Source organism: Salmo salar, chromosome ssa02 (assembly GCF_905237065.1).
Source record: "Salmo salar chromosome ssa02, Ssal_v3.1, whole genome shotgun sequence".
Taxonomy (NCBI): domain Eukaryota; kingdom Metazoa; phylum Chordata; class Actinopteri; order Salmoniformes; family Salmonidae; genus Salmo; species Salmo salar.
The window spans coordinates 22,923,311-22,940,962 of record NC_059443.1 but is presented as its reverse complement, the minus strand read 5'-3'; the positions used below and the strand labels follow the sequence as shown (position 1 = coordinate 22,940,962).

The window sequence follows — 17,652 nt, the reverse complement described above, 5'->3', positions numbered from 1 at the left end:
TTTAGTCTCATCTGTGGAGTGTATGGCTTATAGTGGTCCTATGGACAAATACTCCAATCTCCGCTGTGGAGCTTTGCAGCTCCTTCAGGGTTATCTTTGGTCTCTTTGTTGCCTCTCTGATTAATGCCCTCCTTGCCTGGCCCGTGAATTTTGGTGGGCGGCCCTCTCTTGGCAGGTTTGTTGTGGTACCATATTCTTTCAATTTTTTTATTATGGATTTAATGGTGCTCCGTGGGATGTTCAAATTTTCGGATATTTTTTTATAACTCAACCCTGATCTGTACTTCTCCACAACTTTGTCCCTGACCTATTTGGAGAGCTCCTTGGTCTTCATGGTGCCGCTTGCTTGGTGGTGCCCCTTGCTTAGTGGTGTTGCAGACTCTGGGGCCTTTCAGAACAGGTGTGTATATACTGAAATCATGTGACACTTAAATAAAGTCCACCTGTGTGCAATCTAACTAATTATGTGACTTCTGAAGGTAATTGGTTGCACCAGATCTTATTTAGGGGCTTCATAGCAAAGGGGGTGAATACATATGCACGCACCACTTTTCAGTTTTTTATTTTTTTATTTTTTGAAACAAGTAATTTTTTTCATTTCACTTCACCAATTTGTAATATTTAGTGTATATCCGTTACATGAAATCCAAATAAAAATCAATTTAAATTACAGGTTGTAATGCAACAAAATAGGAAAAACACCAAGGAGGATGAATATTTTACAAGGCACTGTATATACCTTATTTACATAAGTATTCAGACCCTTTGCTATGAGACTCGAAATTCAGCTCAGGTGCATCCTGTTTCCATTGATCATCCTTGAGATGTTTCTACAACAGGATTGGAGTTCGCCTGTGGTAAATTCAATTGATTGGACATGATTTGGAAAGGCACACACCTGTCTACATAAGGTCGCACAGTTGACAGTGCATATCAGAGCAAACACCAAGTCATGAGGTTGAAGAAATTGTCCGTAGAGCTCCGAGACAGGATTGTGTCGAGGCACAGATCTGGGGAAGGGTACCAAAACATTTCTGCAGCATTGAAGGTCCCCAAGAACACAGTGGCCTCCATCATTCTTAAATGGAAGAAGTTTGGAACCACTAAGACTCTTCCTAGTGCTGGCCACCCAGCCAAACTGAGCAATCGGGGGAGACGGGCCTTGGTCAGGGAGGTGACTCTGACAGAGCTCCAGAATTCCTCTGTGGAGATGGGAGAAGCTTCCAGAAGGACAACCATCTCTGCAGCACTCCACCAATCAGGCCTTTATGGTAGAGTGGCCAGACGGAAGCCACTCCTCAGTAAAAGGCACATGACAGCTCGCTTGGAGTTTCCCAAAAGGCACCTAAAGGACTCTCAGATGAGAAACAAGATACTCTGGTCTGATGGAACCAAGATTGAACTCTTTGGTCTGAATGCCAAGCGTCATGTCTGGAGGAAACCTGGCACCATCCCTACGGTGAAGCATGGTGGTGGCAGCATCATGCTTTGAGGATGTTTTTCAGCGGCAGGGACTACGAGATGGGTCAGGATTGAGGGAATGATGAACAAAGCAAAGTACAGAGAGATCCTTGATGAAAACCTTCTCCAGAGCGCTCAGGACCTCAGACTGGGGCAAAGGTTCACCTTCCAACAGGACAATGACTCTAACCACATAGCCAAGACAACACAAGAGTGGCTTCGGGACAAGTCTCTGAATGTCCTTGCGTGGCCCAGCCAGAGCCCGGACTTGAACCTGATCGAACATCTCTGGAGAGACCTGAAAATAATTGTGCGGTGACGCTCCCCGTTCAATCTGACAGGGTTTGAGAGGATCTGCAGAGAAGAATGGGAGAAACACCCCAAATACAGGTGTGCCAAACTGGTATGTCATACCAAAGAAGACTCAAGGCTGTAATCGCTGCCAAAGACGCTTCAACAAAGTACTGAGTAAAGGGTCTGAATACTTATGTAAATGTTTATTTTTGTTTTTTATATGCTAACATTTCTAAAAACCTGCTTTTGCTTTGTCATTATGAGGTATTGTGTGTAGATTAATGGGGGGGGAACAATTGAATACATTTTAGAATAAGGCTGTAACATAACAAAATGTGTAAACATTGAAAGGGTCTGAATACTTTACGAATGCACTGTATATATAGGTATTATAACATTCCTTTTGCAACACACTGAAGCTCACTCCTCCTGTCCTCTCCAGCCTATTCTGGGGCAGAGAAAAGAAAGCAGTGTTATGTTATCTCTGTGCTTCTGCAGTAATGGTATTATTTAGTCATCTTAATTCTCTTGGGCTGACCAACAGTGTGAACAAAGCAGGGCCTTACTAAGCCCATCAGAGTGGCCACACGAAGCAGAGGTCTTTTCCTGCTCCACAGACCCTACAGGCTCCTCTATCCCTCCCCCTCGTTCCTTCTGCATCCCTCCTCCATCTATTTATCCATCCTCCCTCTCTCGCTCTCTTTTCCTGCCTATTCCTCTGCCCCTTTCTCTCTTCCTCTCTCCCTCATCCTTTCTCACTCTCTACCTCCCCTTTTTCCTGCCCCTCTCTCCCTGTCTCTCTCTCTCCCCTCCATCCCTCCCTCACTCCATCATCTCTCTCTCTCTACCTCTCCCTCCCTCCTACTCCTCTCTCAGTGGCGGGAGAGAGTTGTGCGTGTGATGGCGTTATTCACAGTTCATTGGTCTATTTGAAGGGACTATCTTGATTGAGCGTTTCCCAGTGCAGGGCAGGGCAGGGTGGATGGGGGACTGTATAAAGATGTGTTGGGAGCCTGTGGAGATGGATGGGCTATAAGAACATGGACACACAGTAGGGGGCTGCCATGTTTGTCAAGCCTATAATCTAAAGACAACATTGGAAATTGGAGACAACGGCACACAGAAGAGGGAAACTGACACTATGGACACTCGGAAGCATACAGGAGAGATTTTAGCTCTTTGAGAGGCTCAGTCTGTTGGAAATATCGGACATAGAAACAGTAGGCTAGCACAATGAGTGAAATTGATCGTAAACTGGACACTGGAATGCAAGTGGATAAGCCTCAGTGCTAGCCAGACAGAGAAAAACAGAATCTGTCATGCTCTCTCTCTCCTCTCTCCCCCCTCTCTCTCTCTCTCTCCACATTCTGGTCGTCATCTTTCTCTCACTCTAATAAATGCATGCACTGACAAAGAACCCAAAACTGCTCTGAGAAGCAAAAATACACATCACTAATTAGTCCAAACTAACCCCAGGCAGACTTACAGTAGACGCACACACATATCACACACATAAAACCAGTTCCTACTCTCACACCACACTGATTCTGCTGCACCTCTTACACTTACACACACACACACACACACACACACACACACACACACACACACACACACACACACACACACACACACACACACACACACACACACACACACACACACACACACACACACATACACACACAGAAAGTGCCTCCAGCTGAGGCAGCAAATGCAACCAGAGTCGCATCGCTTTGAAGGCAGTGTAAAACCAACGCTGCAGAAAAATGCTATGGCTAGGAAACGGAGCATGACATTAACTAAGCACGGACAGACGATTCACACATGTACATATAAACAGTCACACACAACACAGAGAACGAAGAGTCTTACTTACAGAATGAGTCAGACGATATCAGAAGCGGTGTACCATATATGTGTGTAGTAGCCAGTCAGCACAGCCCTCGACAGGCATGGAGATGGAATCCACTGGCGGGGGGGGGGGACTTGTGTCTTCCGCGGAGGGGGGACTTGTGGGGCTGTCACAGCATTCCGGATTGTCTCTGTGTAGGTGTGGGGGGCTGAGAGAGAGAGGACAAGATGGACGATTCCGGTACTTGGACTGTGAAAGCTAGGCAACAATATTCCTTTTGGAGGTGAGAAGAAAAAGCAACAAATGAGGATAGAAAAAATCTTCAGACACCCTCAACAAAAGTAGAGAGTAAAAGACAGAAGGAGAAAAAGAAAGGGTATTGTGCTGTCTTCTTCCCTTTCTTTATCTCTCTCCCTCTCTTCAGTAGAGCTATAGACGCGGAAGGAGCCTCTTCGTCAAATAAAACACGAGGGTTGAAAAATGAGTCTGTTTCAATCCAAAAGGGCCCCCCTGCTTCCCTTTCTCTCTCTCCTTCCCTCGTTTCCTTCCCTCTGGGCCGGCAGAAGGCCTCAACGGCTCCGAGTACCGCTGTCTAAATCCAATCCCTCTCCCAGAAGAAGAGGGGGAAACAGAAGAGAAAATGACAAGCAGAGGGAGAGGATTTCAGACACCTGCTCTATATCCCTCTCCTTTCCACTGTCTACTTTTCTCTTTCCTTCCCTCTCTCTCTCGCTGTCACTACCTCTATCTAACCTGTCCTTCCCTCCTAGTAGCAGTCCCCCTACCTGTTTGTTTGTTTCTGTCTAGTCTTGCCAGCGGAGGCTGAGGCTGAGGGGGATGCAGTCAGATCCTCTAATTGCTGCGTCGCTCGCTCTCAGTCCCCGTCAGGCAGACAGGCAGCCCCAAACCCAACACAGGACTGACTGCTTCTCTCTTCTCTACCCCTATCTCTCTCTCTCTCTCTCACACACACACAGTCTGGAATGACAATGACGACTGTCTGCTTTTAATGCTTGTTTATAATGCCTCCCAGTTTACTATCTGTCTGTTTAAGAGCCATCCAGTTCCGGTCCAGGGGTGTACAGCGGGACTTTTTACCCTCCTCTAGTGCTCAGCTGCCCCCCCGGTCAGAATTCTGCCTCTTTCTCTGCCCATCATGCAACCAACCAGCCAACCAACCAATCAGCTTCCAGTGGATCTAAGAGACAGACAGACTAAATTAGGCTGAGGCAGGAAGTCTCTAGAAGGATTCTGACAAATCTCAGTTAATTATCTCGCTTTCTCTCTCTCTCTCTACCTGTTTCCCTATCTCCTTCTCTTCTCCATTCTCTCTCTCCTTCCTCGTTATCTATTCAGGGCAGTTTTCTCTCTGTCACCAAGGGAGGATCAGGAAGAATGGACTTGTTTCATAATATATTCCTCCTCACTGGATGAAGAGGTGGGGGGAAAGGAGGATGACCAGAAAAAGGGAAACGTGGAGGGGAAATTGTTCCTTTAAAAAATAAGCCCCCAAACAAATCAGAAGGTGGGATTCCCAAGGGGGGACTGTCAATTACTTGGTTCTGCCGAGGAACCGGTCTGGAACAGACGCAGAACTTTGAAGTGAACAGAGTAAAGTCCCATAATCTAGACAGGATGTACAGCAGTTAAATCCACCCATGTACCACAATCCCATGTAGTGTTCTGGAGGAGAGTCACAGTTGAGTATTTCCTTCCAGGGAGACACGTCCCCCGAGGTTCAAGGTCCTCTACAAGCTGTTGCGCTGGCATCAACACCCCAAACCTCTAGGTTTCATTAAATCCCATTGGATGCGGTTGTAATCAGAAGAGTACATTGTACACATCTCTCACTGGAACAATTGCAGCACTGGTGGTTGGGCTCCTTGTGGGGGGGTCACTCTGCAGGGGTAGAGAGGTGGTCAGTATTGGGGTGCTGGATGCTAGCAGTTTGTCTTTATTCCCCATGGTGGGAACTGTGACTCCTAACTGACAAGGAAAGGATTCAGAAAGGTAGAGGTAATTCCACTAGGTTTCAGCCCTGCAGGAGAAAGAGAAAGGCAGAGAGAGGGAGAGAGAAAGAGAGAGCATGTGAGACTTGTTGACATTTGTGTCATTCTGGCTTATCACGCACGTCATTCTCCTCCTCGTCCGACTCAACTCTGCCTGTCTTCCTCCTGTCTAGTCTGTCCTTGTCACTCTTCCACTTACTTTACCTTCCGTTCCCCTCTTCACCTCTTCCCTTCATTCCCTTCCCTCATCTCTCTCTCTCTGCAGCTCAATCTCCCCCCTAAATGGTCTCGCCACTGTCTCCTCTACTATAGCCTTTCATTCCTTACATCTATCACAGTCTCCTCTCTCCTTTTATCCCTGCTATCTTTCACGGTCCCTCGATATCTATCTGTCCATCTTTCTATACAGTATCTGAGAGGAGCTGTACTTTGAGGAGCAGAGACAGAGAGACAGAGAGAGCGAGTGCGAGAGAGAGAGAGAGAGAGAGAGAGAGAGAGACTGGCATGTTAAAACCACCTGTCTCCTCTCTCCACATATACAGACAGGTTAAAACCATCTGTCTCCTCTCTCCACATATACAGTTAGGTTAAAACCACCTGTCTTCTCTCTCCACATATACAGCCAGGTTAAAACCATCTGTCTCCTCTCTCCACATATACAGTTAGGTTAAAACCACCTGTCTCCTCACTCCACATATACAGCCAGGTTAAAACCACCTGTCTCCTCTCTCCACATGTACAGCCAGGTTAAAACCACCTGTCTCCTCTCTCCACATATACAGTGAGGGAAAAAAGTATTTGATCCCCTGCTGATTTTGTACGTTTGCCCACTGACAAAGAAATGATCAGTCTATAATTTTAATGGTAGGTTTATTTGAACAGTGAGAGACAGAATAACAACAAAAATATCCAGAAAAACGCATGTCAAAAATGTTATAAATTGATTTGCATTTTAATGAGGGAAATAAGTATTTGACCCCTCTGCAAAACATGACTTAGTACTTGGTGGCAAAACCCTTGTTGGCAATCACAGAGGTCAGACGTTTCTTGTATTTGGCCACCAGGTTTGAACACATCTCGGGAGGGATTTTGTCCCACTCCTCTTTGCAGATCTTCTCCAAGTCATTAAGGTTTTGAGGCTGACGTTTGGCAACTCGAACCTTCAGCTCCCTCCACAGATTTTCTATGGGATTAAGGTCTGGAGACTGGCTAGGCCACTCCAGGACCTTAATGTGCTTCTTCTTGAGCCACACCTTTGTTGCCTTGGCCGTGTGTTTGGGGTCATTGTCATGCTGGAATACCCATCCACGACCCATTTTCAATGCCCTGGCTGAAGGAAGGAGGTTCTCACCCAAGATTTGACGGTACATGGCCCCGTCCATTGTCCCTTTGATGCGGTGAAGTTGTCCTGTCCCCTTAGCAGAAAAACACCCCCAAAGTATAATGTTTCCACCTCCATGTTTGACGGTGGGGATGGTGTTCTTGGGGTCATAGGCAGCATTCCTCCTCCTCCAAACACGGCGAGTTGAGTTGATGCCAAAGAGCTCCATTTTGGTCTCATCTGACCACAACACTTTCACCCAGTTGTCCTCTGAATCATTCAGATGTTCATTGGCAAACTTCAAACGGGCATGTATATGTGCTTTCTTGAGCAGGGGGACCTTGCGGGCGCTGCAGGATTTCAGTCCTTCATGGTGTAGTGTGTTACCAATTGTTTTCTTGGTGACTATGGTCCCAGCTGCCTTGAGATCATTGACAAGATCCTCCCGTGTAGTTCTGGGCTGATTCCTCACCTTTCTCATGATCATTGCAACTCCACGAGGTAAGATCTTGCATGGAGCCCCAGGACGAGGGAGATTGACAGTTCTTTTGTGTTTCTTCCATTTGCGAATAATCGCACCAACTGTTGTCACCTTCTCACCAAGCTGCTTTGCGATGGTCTTGTAGCCCATTCCAGCCTTGTGTAGGTCTACAATCTTGTCCCTGACATCTTTGGAGAGCTCTTTGGTCTTGGCCATGGTGGAGAGTTTGGAATCTGATTGATTGCTTCTGTGGACAGGTGTCTTCTACACAGGTAACAAACTGAGATTAGGAGCACTCCCTTTAAGAGTGTGCTCCTAATCTCAGCTCGTTACCTGTATAAAAGACACCTGGGAGCCAGAAATCTTTCTGATTGAGAGGGGGTCAAATACTTATTTCCCTCATTAAAATGCAAATCAATTTATAACATTTTTGACATGCGTTTTTTTCTGGATTTTTTTGTTGTTATTCTGTCTCTTAAAATTATAGACTGATCATTTCTTTGTCAGTGGGCAAACGTACAAAATCAGCAAGGGATCAAATACTTTTTTCCCTCACTATACAGCCAGGTTAAAACCACCTGTCTCCTCTCTCCACATATACAGCCAGGTTAAAACCACTAACCATATACAGACATGTTTATATTTTAGTAATTTAGCAGACGCTCTAATCCAGAGCAAATTATAGTTAGTGTATTCATCTTAAAAAAGCTAGGTGAGACAACCACCTATATCTCAGTTATAGTAAGTGCATTTTTCCTACATACAGCCAAGATAAAGCCACTGTCTCTCCTTATACAATCCAGGATCAACCTTGGCTCTGCCCCATTCCCACCTAGGTTGCTTGCCAAATCTGCTACAGCTTTAGCCAACAATACCAAACATGCCAATGCATGATAATGACAAAGCAGTTGGCTGAAGCAGAACCGATCTGGCTTCCAATGAACTCAAGCTTACGGACAATGTCAAATGTGATATAGGGAAGCACCTGACTGAGTTGGGTGCACAGATACTTTCCCGAAACGGATGACACAAACAACTGGATTTGTTATCCCTTTCATGCCCTGCCTCCAGTCCACTTACCGATATCTGAACAAGAGAGCTCATCGAAATTGCAACAAGCGGTTCTGTGAAAATTGAATTTAATCAGAAGCCACTGCCAGATTTCTGGATTGGGCTGCGCTCAGAGTATCCTGCCTTGGAAAATCACGCTGTTAAGACACTGATGCCCTTTGCAACCACGTACCTATGTGAGAGTGGATTCTAGGGCCTCACTAGCATGTAAACGAAATACAGGCATAGACTGTGTGTGGGAAATGATTTAAGACTGAGACTCTCTCCAATACAACCCAACATTGCAGAGTTATGTGCATCCTTTCAAGCACACCCTTCTCATTAACCTGTGGTGAGTTATTCACAATGTTCGGTGAACAAATAAGGTTTTATATGTAAGATGGTTAAATAAAGAGCAAAATTATTGATTATTATTATATTATTATTTGTGCCTTGGTCCTATAAGAGCTCTTTGTCAGTTCCCACAAGCCGGGTTGTGACAAAAACTCACACTCATTCTTTATGTTTAATAAATGTATCATATAGTGTGTGTGTGTGGCAGGCTTACAATGATGGCAAAAACAACATTTGAGAGTGCGCTGACCCTGGTGCTAGAGGGGGTACGCAGCTGGAGGTTGAATGTTTGAAGGGGTATGGGACTATACACAGTTTGGGAACCACTGATCTAGCATAATAGTACATTTTTGTACCCAATATTTTGAATATAAAGGTACAATCATCAAACTCCACAATGAAGGTACAGGTCTGTTTCTCAATACCCCACCATAAGGAACAACCATCATACTCCACAATGAAGGTACAGGTCTGTTTCTCAATACCCCACCATAAGGAACAACCATCATACTCCACAATGAAGGCACAGGTCTGTTTCTCAATACCCCACCATAAGGAACAATCATCATACTCCACAATGAAGGTACAGGTCTGTTTCTCAATACCCCACCATAAGGAACAATCATCATACTCCACAATGAAGGCACAGGTCTGTTTCTCAATACCCCACCATAAGGAACAATCATCATACTCCACAATGAAGGTACAGGTCTGTTTCTCAATACCCCACCATAAGGAACAATCATCATACTCCACAATGAAGGTACAGGTCTGTTTCTCAATACCCCACCATAAGGAACAATCATCATACTCCACAATGAAGGTACAGGTCTGTTTCTCAATACCCCACCATAAGGAACAATCATCATACTCCACAATGAAGGCACAGGTCTGTTTCTCAATACCCCACCATAAGGAACAACCATCATACTCCACAATGAAGGTATAGGTCTGTTTCTCAATACCCCACCATAAGGAACAACCATCATACTCCACAATGAAGGTACAGGTCTGTTTCTCAATACCCCACCATAAGGAACAACCATCATACTCCACAATGAAGGTACAGGTCTGTTTCTCAATACCCCACCATAAGGAACAACCATCATACTCCACAATGAAGGTACAGGTCTGTTTCTCAATACCCCACCATAAGGAACAACCATCATACTCCACAATGAAGGTATAGGTCTGTTTCTCAATACCCCACCATAAGGAACAATCATCATACTCCACAATGAAGGTACAGGTCTGTTTCTCAATACCCCACCATAAGGAACAATCATCATACTCCACAATGAAGGTACAGGTCTGTTTCTCAATACCCCATCATTTTTGCCACTTAAAAATAACTAACAGCTTTGTCACTGTGGCGATACCCGAAAGGCAAAATTGTACCATAATCATTATCCTGATCACATTTCCCAACATGCAGGTAGATGTATTATTATTTATTTTTATATCTGTGTTTTTGCATGTACATTGATTGATGTGTTAATCTTATGCTACACAAAGATAAATACCATACATTTTTCTAAACTAGTTGGATTTTTTGCAACCATTACTGAAATGGTTGTTCCATTTTAAAAGGCCTAGGTAGTCTCCTCATAATGTTCCTAACCCTAGCAGTCATTCTGAATGCAGGTTGCAGGTGAATACAAATTCCAACTATTGGATATCATAACCCTGGCTGGATTCTAATAGGAATTACACACCAGTTTGCACTACCAGCATGTGAATTGCAGATAGGTTTTCAAAATCCTGGTAACTTTCTCCAAACTCTCAGGTTTTCCAGAAATCTCAGTAGGAGATTCCTGGAAACAGGAGGGAATAAGCAGAAAATCCAGAAAGTGAACGGAATTTTGCAACCATACTTATAGGCCTGATGTGGCCTGTAAACTACCCGTGAGTGGAAGTGTTGTACCAGTTTAGTGGTCTATGGTAGAGGTACATTTCTGAAATGCTATAAAGGCAAAATGTACCTTTTCTAAAGCATGCTTTTGTACCTGTGGACTATATGTAAGAAAGGTACTATCTGGGGTATGAACTGCGGTACAATTATGTCCCTATAACTGAAGTTACAAAGGTCCTACCTTACAGGGTACCACTACAGTAACAAACCTGTTTCTAAGAGTGTATTCTATTCTATGTACCCTGCAACACTGGACATGTAACAGTTATATCAGTACAGCTTGTATTAAACATCTCTGTCTCTTCCCAGTACTATAACCCTTATCTAACCTATGTCAGCTGTTAAAGAGGCCGAACTGACACCTCCTCTCTGCATGCAGCCACAGGGGAGAAACGGTCCATTTGAGGTGAAACATTACAGTCCACTCAGTGTATCAGTTCCAATCAATACTAATGTGTGGATGTTCCCGCGCTGACAGCCCAGTACCCACAGGAGCATGTAGTGTGCTAGGCTGTTGGCTGGGCTCATGGTGGTGGGTTGGAGGTGTAAGAAGAGGAGAGAACTGCTGTGTTGTTGGCTGATTTCTCGACCAAATCGTTTGACACAAACACCACAGAACACACAGCCTGCTCTCCCTGGCATCACACACGCATGCACGCACACACCAACAGACTGGCGTAGAATGGTCATCGTGGAAAAACACAGAGACTGTATCCACAGCTTTTACAGCTACTGTACTGGCTGTGTCAATATAGAGACTGCCCTGTTTTCTCTGAGTGTCAATTCAAACAGAATGTGGAGAGTGTGGAGAGACAGAGAGATGGAGGAGAATGGGGAGGGAGGGAGGGAGGGAGGGAGGGAGGGAGGGAGGGAGGGAGGGAGGGAGGGAGGGAGGGAGGGAGGGAGGGAGGGAGGGGGCAGGACAGAGAGCAGAGCAACACATGGAAGTGAGCCATTCAGATTTGATACAAATCCATCACACTAGAGGCTTGTTATTGTCTGTGGAGGAGGAGAGGAGGATGGATGGATGATGAAAAGAGGACGGAAGGAAGGAGTGATGGAGGGAGACTGCAGAGCTTGAGGGGAAAACGGGCGGAAATATGTTGAAATGGAAGCAAGGAAATGGAGGACGAAAAACTAATCAGGGATGCATATGGTGTGGCTAAACGACAAACGAGACAACGGGAGAGAAAGAAAAAGAGAGAGAGATAACAAGAAAGAGAGCAAGAAAGAAGGGCGAGAGAGAGAGAGAGAGAGAGAGAGAGAGAGAGAGAGAGAAAAGAAAGGTTGAAAAGAGAAAATGGCTAGAGAGAGAGAGAGCAAAAGAAAAAAAGAGGGAGAGAAAGATAGAGAGCGAAAGGAGGAAGATGAGGAATAGACACTCACCCATTCCAGTGGCCTCTCCACAGGCGAGCACAATCCCGTCTCTGTGATGCGATCCTGGGTAGGAGCAGAGAGAGATCCTGGAGCTCCCTCCTCAGAATACCAATAGGGTTGCTATTATCAGCTCATAGATACACACACACTGGCACTGAAGAGGAGAATGCCAGACACACACACACACACACACACACACACACACACACACACACACACACACACACACACACAGAGTCAGGTCTGAGGCCGACACTTTAATATCAACTCTCACAAACCTTTATCTAATTTCTGGCTTCATTTATCTTTGTCTCTCTCTTTCCAGGACCCCCCTTCTCTTGCTCTCTTTCTCTGCCTCTCTCTCTCTATGAAAATAATTACAGCATTAGACAAGCCTGAAAAAAACATCAAAATATACTGCGACACTCACACACATGCATAGCTTACACACACACACACACACACACACACACACACACACACACACACACACACACACACACACACACACACACACACACACACACACACACACACACACACACACACGGTATATACCATTTACACAATCCCAATGTAACGCAGCAGTCCCAATGACGACGCCGGCCGTATGTTGCAGTTGCAGTCTGTTCCTAGCTGTATGGTGTTAAACAGGAATGAGCACCCTGTTATCATCCGTTCCCCATCTCTCTGGATTCCTCTCCTCTCCTCCGTCTGATGCCCAGATAAGAGGATGAAAGACCAGACTCTCTTCTCTTTTCTCTCCGTAGTGTCTATTCTCCTTAATTCATTGGTTAGTTCAAGGTTTTCTTTATCCCTGCTACCAGTGTACTTTGCTGTGATTCCATGACACTCGACTGAAAACTGCATTTACTAACTCACCCTCTCTCTCTCGCTTTTTCCTTGCTCAAAAGTATCCCCATACCTACTCAGCTCTCTCTCCAATCCAATCAGCACTGTCTCCCTCCCTCTGTCCCTCCCTCTGTCCCTCCCTCTGTCCCTCGCTCTGTCCCTCGCTCTGTCCCTCGCTCTGCTCCCTCCTACTCTGTTGCCTCCCCCTCCTTCCTATCACCCACTCCCTCTTTCTCTCTCGGGTTTTCTGAAAGACAAATATCAACTGCCCCCATCTGTATCACTCTTGGATATAAGTATTTGAACCAAAACGGAAAGAGAAAATCAACATGTGAATACGCACACACACACACACACACACACACACACACACACACACACACACACACACACACACACACACACACACACACACACACACACACACACACACACACACACACACACACACACACACACACACATACACACATACAGGACAGTAATCATATGGATGTCCTCCTTCCCCAGCTGGAGTGAATGACCCTGACAGGACTTGACATGGTTACATGCTCAGGGTGACAAACAAAATCACACACTTCATACACACCCAGACCTACACACAAATTAATGCATGTGCGCACACACACACACACACACACACACACACACACACACACACACACACACACACACACACACACACACACACACACACACACACACACACACACACACACACACACACACACACACACACACACACACACACGCTCAAGGAGACAAACACAATCACAGGACCACATCTGTGTGTTAAAACTCAGAGTAAACACACAGGCACAGCTTACATCTCAACAAACACAGATGAAGACACACGCAGTACACACACGGTTGAACACACATACACAAACATGTATGTCCCCCCCACACACACACACACACACAGAACAGAGGAGCTCTCCTGTGGCAGCATCCTGACACTTCAGAGGGGAATAGGGGAACTCCTCATCACTATTTATGTAGAACTTCCAGACAGACACTTCCACCAGACAGACAGTCACATGAGGAATACTCCACAACATGACAGCCACACTCCCACCAGACAGACACTCCCACCAGACAGACAGTCACATGAGGAATACTCCACAACATGACAGCCACACTCCCACCAGACAGACACTCCCACCAGACAGACAGTCACATGAGGAACACTCCACAACATGACAGCACCATCCCACCAGAAAGACAGTCACATGAGGAATACTCCACATGACAGCCACACTCCCACCAGACAGACAGTCACATGAGGAATACTCCACAACATGACTGCAACATCCCACCAGACAGACAGTCACATGAGGAACACTCCACAACATGACAGCCACACTCCCACCAGACTGTCACGACTTCCTCCGAAGTCGGTCCCTCTCCTTGTTCGGATGACGTTCGGCGGTCGACGTCATCGGACTTCTAGCCATTGCCGATCCACCTTTCATTTTCCATTTGTTTTGTCTTGTCTTCCCACACACCTGGTTCCAACTCCATTCATTACATGTTGTGTATTTAACTCTCTGTTCCCCCCATGTCCTTGTCCGGAATTGTTTATTTGTAAGTGCTTGTGCACGTTATGTCTGGTGTGCGTCGGGTTTTTACCCATTTATTGATTGTTCTGTTTTCCGGTGGGTTTTTATTATTAAACTGCGCCGTTGGAAACACCGTTTTTGCTCTCCTGCGTCTGACTTCTCTGCCGCCAGTACGCACCCCTTACAGAATTCCGGACCAAACTTATGGAGTCAGCAGGAGCAGGTACCCCGGGTATAGGGGTGGAGGAGCACATCCGGGAACACGCAGCAATGCTCCACCATCTTGGCACCACCATGGACCACGTTGTCCAGACAATGGACCGCTGGGAGAGACAGGGAGTTCTCCCAGCGCCTCCACCAGCACAGCCGGGGTCTCCACAACGGGCCCCTCCTTCACCTGGTCCCAGTGGGATTCGTCTCTCCCTTCCCCAGGAATATGATGGGACGGCTGCGAACTGCCAGGGGATTCTCTTGCAGCTGGACTTATACCTGGCAACTGTCCACCCGACTCCTTCGGGCCGTGAGAGGGTGTCCGCCCTCGTCTTGTGCCTCACCGGGAAAGCCCTGGAGTGGGCCAACGCCGTGTGGAGAGAGGGAGATGCAGCGTTGGACCAGTTTGAGGAGTTCACCCGCCGTTTCCGGGCAGTCTTCGACCACCCGCCCGAGAGTAGAGCGGCGGGTGAACACCTCTTCCATCTGAGGCAGGGGACGAGGAACGCCCAGGAGTTCGCCCTGGAGTTTCGGGACCCTGGCTGCCGGCGCGGGATGGAACGACAGGGCCCTGATCGACCATTATCGCTGCAGTCTGCGCGAGGACGTCCATCGGGAGTTGGCCTGCAGAGACACCACCCTTACATTCGACCAGCTGGTGGACCTGTCCATCCGGCTGGATAACCTGCTGGCTACCCGCGGATGTTCTGATCGGGGTCTGTTGGTTCCATCCCCTCGCACCCCCTCTCCGATACTCATGGAGCTGGGAGGGGCGGTGCGCAGGGAGACGTGAGGGGGTTCCAGCTCGTGCACCATCTGTGGCCGCAGAGGTCAAATCAAATCAAAATCAAATCAAATCAAATGTATTTATATAGCCCTTCGTATATCAGCTGATATCTCAAAGTGCTGTACAGAAACCCAGCCTAAAACCCCAAACAGCAAGCAATGCATGTGAAAGAAGCACGGTGGCTAGGAAAAACTCCCTAGGAAAAACTCCCTAGAAAGGCCAAAAACCTAGGAAGAAACCTAGAGAGGAACCAGGCTATGAGGGGTGGCCAGTCCTCTTCTGGCTGTGCAGGGTGGATATTATAACAGAACATGGTCAAATGTTAAAATGTTCATAAATGACCAGCGTGGTCAAATAATAATAATCATAGTAGTTGTCGAGGGTGCAACAAGCACGTCCGGTGAACAGGTCAGGGTTCCATAGCCGCAGGCAGAACAGTTGAAACTGGAGCAGCAGCACGGCCAGGTGGACTGGGGACAGCAAGGAGTCATCATACCAGGTAGTCCTGAGGCATGGTCCTAGGGCTCAGGTCCTGCGAGAGAAAGGCAGAAAGAGAGAATTAGAGAGAGCATATTTAAATTCACACAGGACACCGGATAAGACAAGAGAAATACTCCAGATGTAACAGACTGACCCTAGCCCCCCGACACATAAACTAATGCAGCATAAATACTGGAGGCTGAGACAGGAGGGATCAGAAGACACTGTGGCCCCATCCGATGATACCCCCGGACGGGGCCAAACAGGCAGGATATAACCCCACCCACTTTGCCAAAGCACAGCCCCCACACCACTAGAGGGATGTCTCCAACCACCAACTTACCGTCCTAAGACAAGGCCGAGTATAGCCCACAAAGATCTCCGCCATGGCACAACCCAAGGGGTGCGCCAACCCAGACAGGAAGACCACGTCAGTGACTCAACCCACTCAAGTGACGCACCCCTCCCATGGATGGCATGGAAGAACACCAGTAAGCCAGTGACTCAGCCCCTGTAAAAGGGTTAGAGGCAGAGAATCCCAGTGGAAAGAGGGGAACCGGCAAGGCAGAGACAGCAAGGGCGGTTCGTTGCTCCAGCCTTTCCGTTCACCTTCACACTCCTGGGCCAGACTATACTTAATCATAGGACCCACTGAAGAGATAAGTCTTCAGTAAAGACTTAAAGGTTGAGACTGAGTCTGCGTCTCTCACATTGGTAGGCAGACCATTCCATAAAAATTGAGCTCTATAGGAGAAAGCCCTACCTCCAGCCGTTTGCTTAGAAATTCTAGGGACAATTAGGAGGCCTGCGTCTTGTGACCGTAGCGTACGTGTAGGTATGTACGGCAGGACCAAATCGGAAAGATAGGTAGGAGCAAGCCCATGTAACGCTTTGTAGGTTAGCAGTAAAACCTTGAAATCAGCCCTTGCCTTAACAGGAAGCCAGTGTAGGGAGGCTAGCAATGGAGTAATATGATCAATTTTTTTGGTTCTAGTCAGGATTCTAGCAGCCGTATTTAGCACTAACTGAAGTTTGTTTAGTGCTTTATCCGGGTAGCCGGAAAGTAGAGCATTGCAGTAGTCCAGCCTAGAAGTAACAAAAGCATGGATACATTTTTCTGCGTCATTTTTGGACAGAAAGTTTCTGATTTTTGCAATGTTACGTAGATGGAAAAAAGCTGTCCTTGAAACAGTCTTGATATGTTCTTCAAAAGAGAGATCAGGGTCCAGAGTAACGCCGAGGTCCTTCACAGTTTTATTTGAGACGACTGTACAACCATCCAGATTAATTGTCAGATTCAACAGAATATCTCTTTGTTTCTTGGGACCTAGAACAAGCATCTCTGTTTTGTCCGAGTTTAAAAGTAGAACGTTTGCAGCCATCCACTTCTTTATGTCTGAAACACAGGCTTCTAGCGAGGGCAATTTTGGGGCTTCACCATGTTTCATTGAAATGTACAGCTGTGTGTCGTCCGCATAGCAGTGAAATTTAACATTATGTTTTCGAATGACATCCCCAAGAGGTAAAATATATAGTGAAAACAATAGTGGTCCTAAAACGGAACCTTGAGGAACACCGAAATTTACAATTGATTTGTCAGAGGACAAACCATTCACAGAGACAAACTGATATCTTTCCGACAGATAA

The 17,652-nt window shown here is 46.5% G+C and overlaps 1 protein-coding gene across 3 annotated transcripts in view; it reads right to left on the bottom strand.

Annotated features, from left to right (window-relative positions):
* Positions 1-13,046, bottom strand: part of LOC106576347 (glutamate receptor ionotropic, kainate 5) — a 107,063-nt gene extending 94,017 nt beyond the window's left edge. For 2 of the 3 annotated variants that reach the window (XM_045700558.1, XM_045700562.1), the window contains exons 1-2: positions 12,673-13,046; positions 12,124-12,268 (exon numbers count right to left, since the gene is read on the bottom strand). The gene's annotated coding sequence lies outside the window, so the exon portion shown is untranslated. Of the gene's footprint in view, positions 1-3,634; positions 3,733-12,123; positions 12,269-12,672 lie in introns of those variants that run through there. The other variant, XM_045700561.1, reaches the window with a different exon arrangement.
* Positions 13,047-17,652: the final 4,606 nt, after the last annotated feature.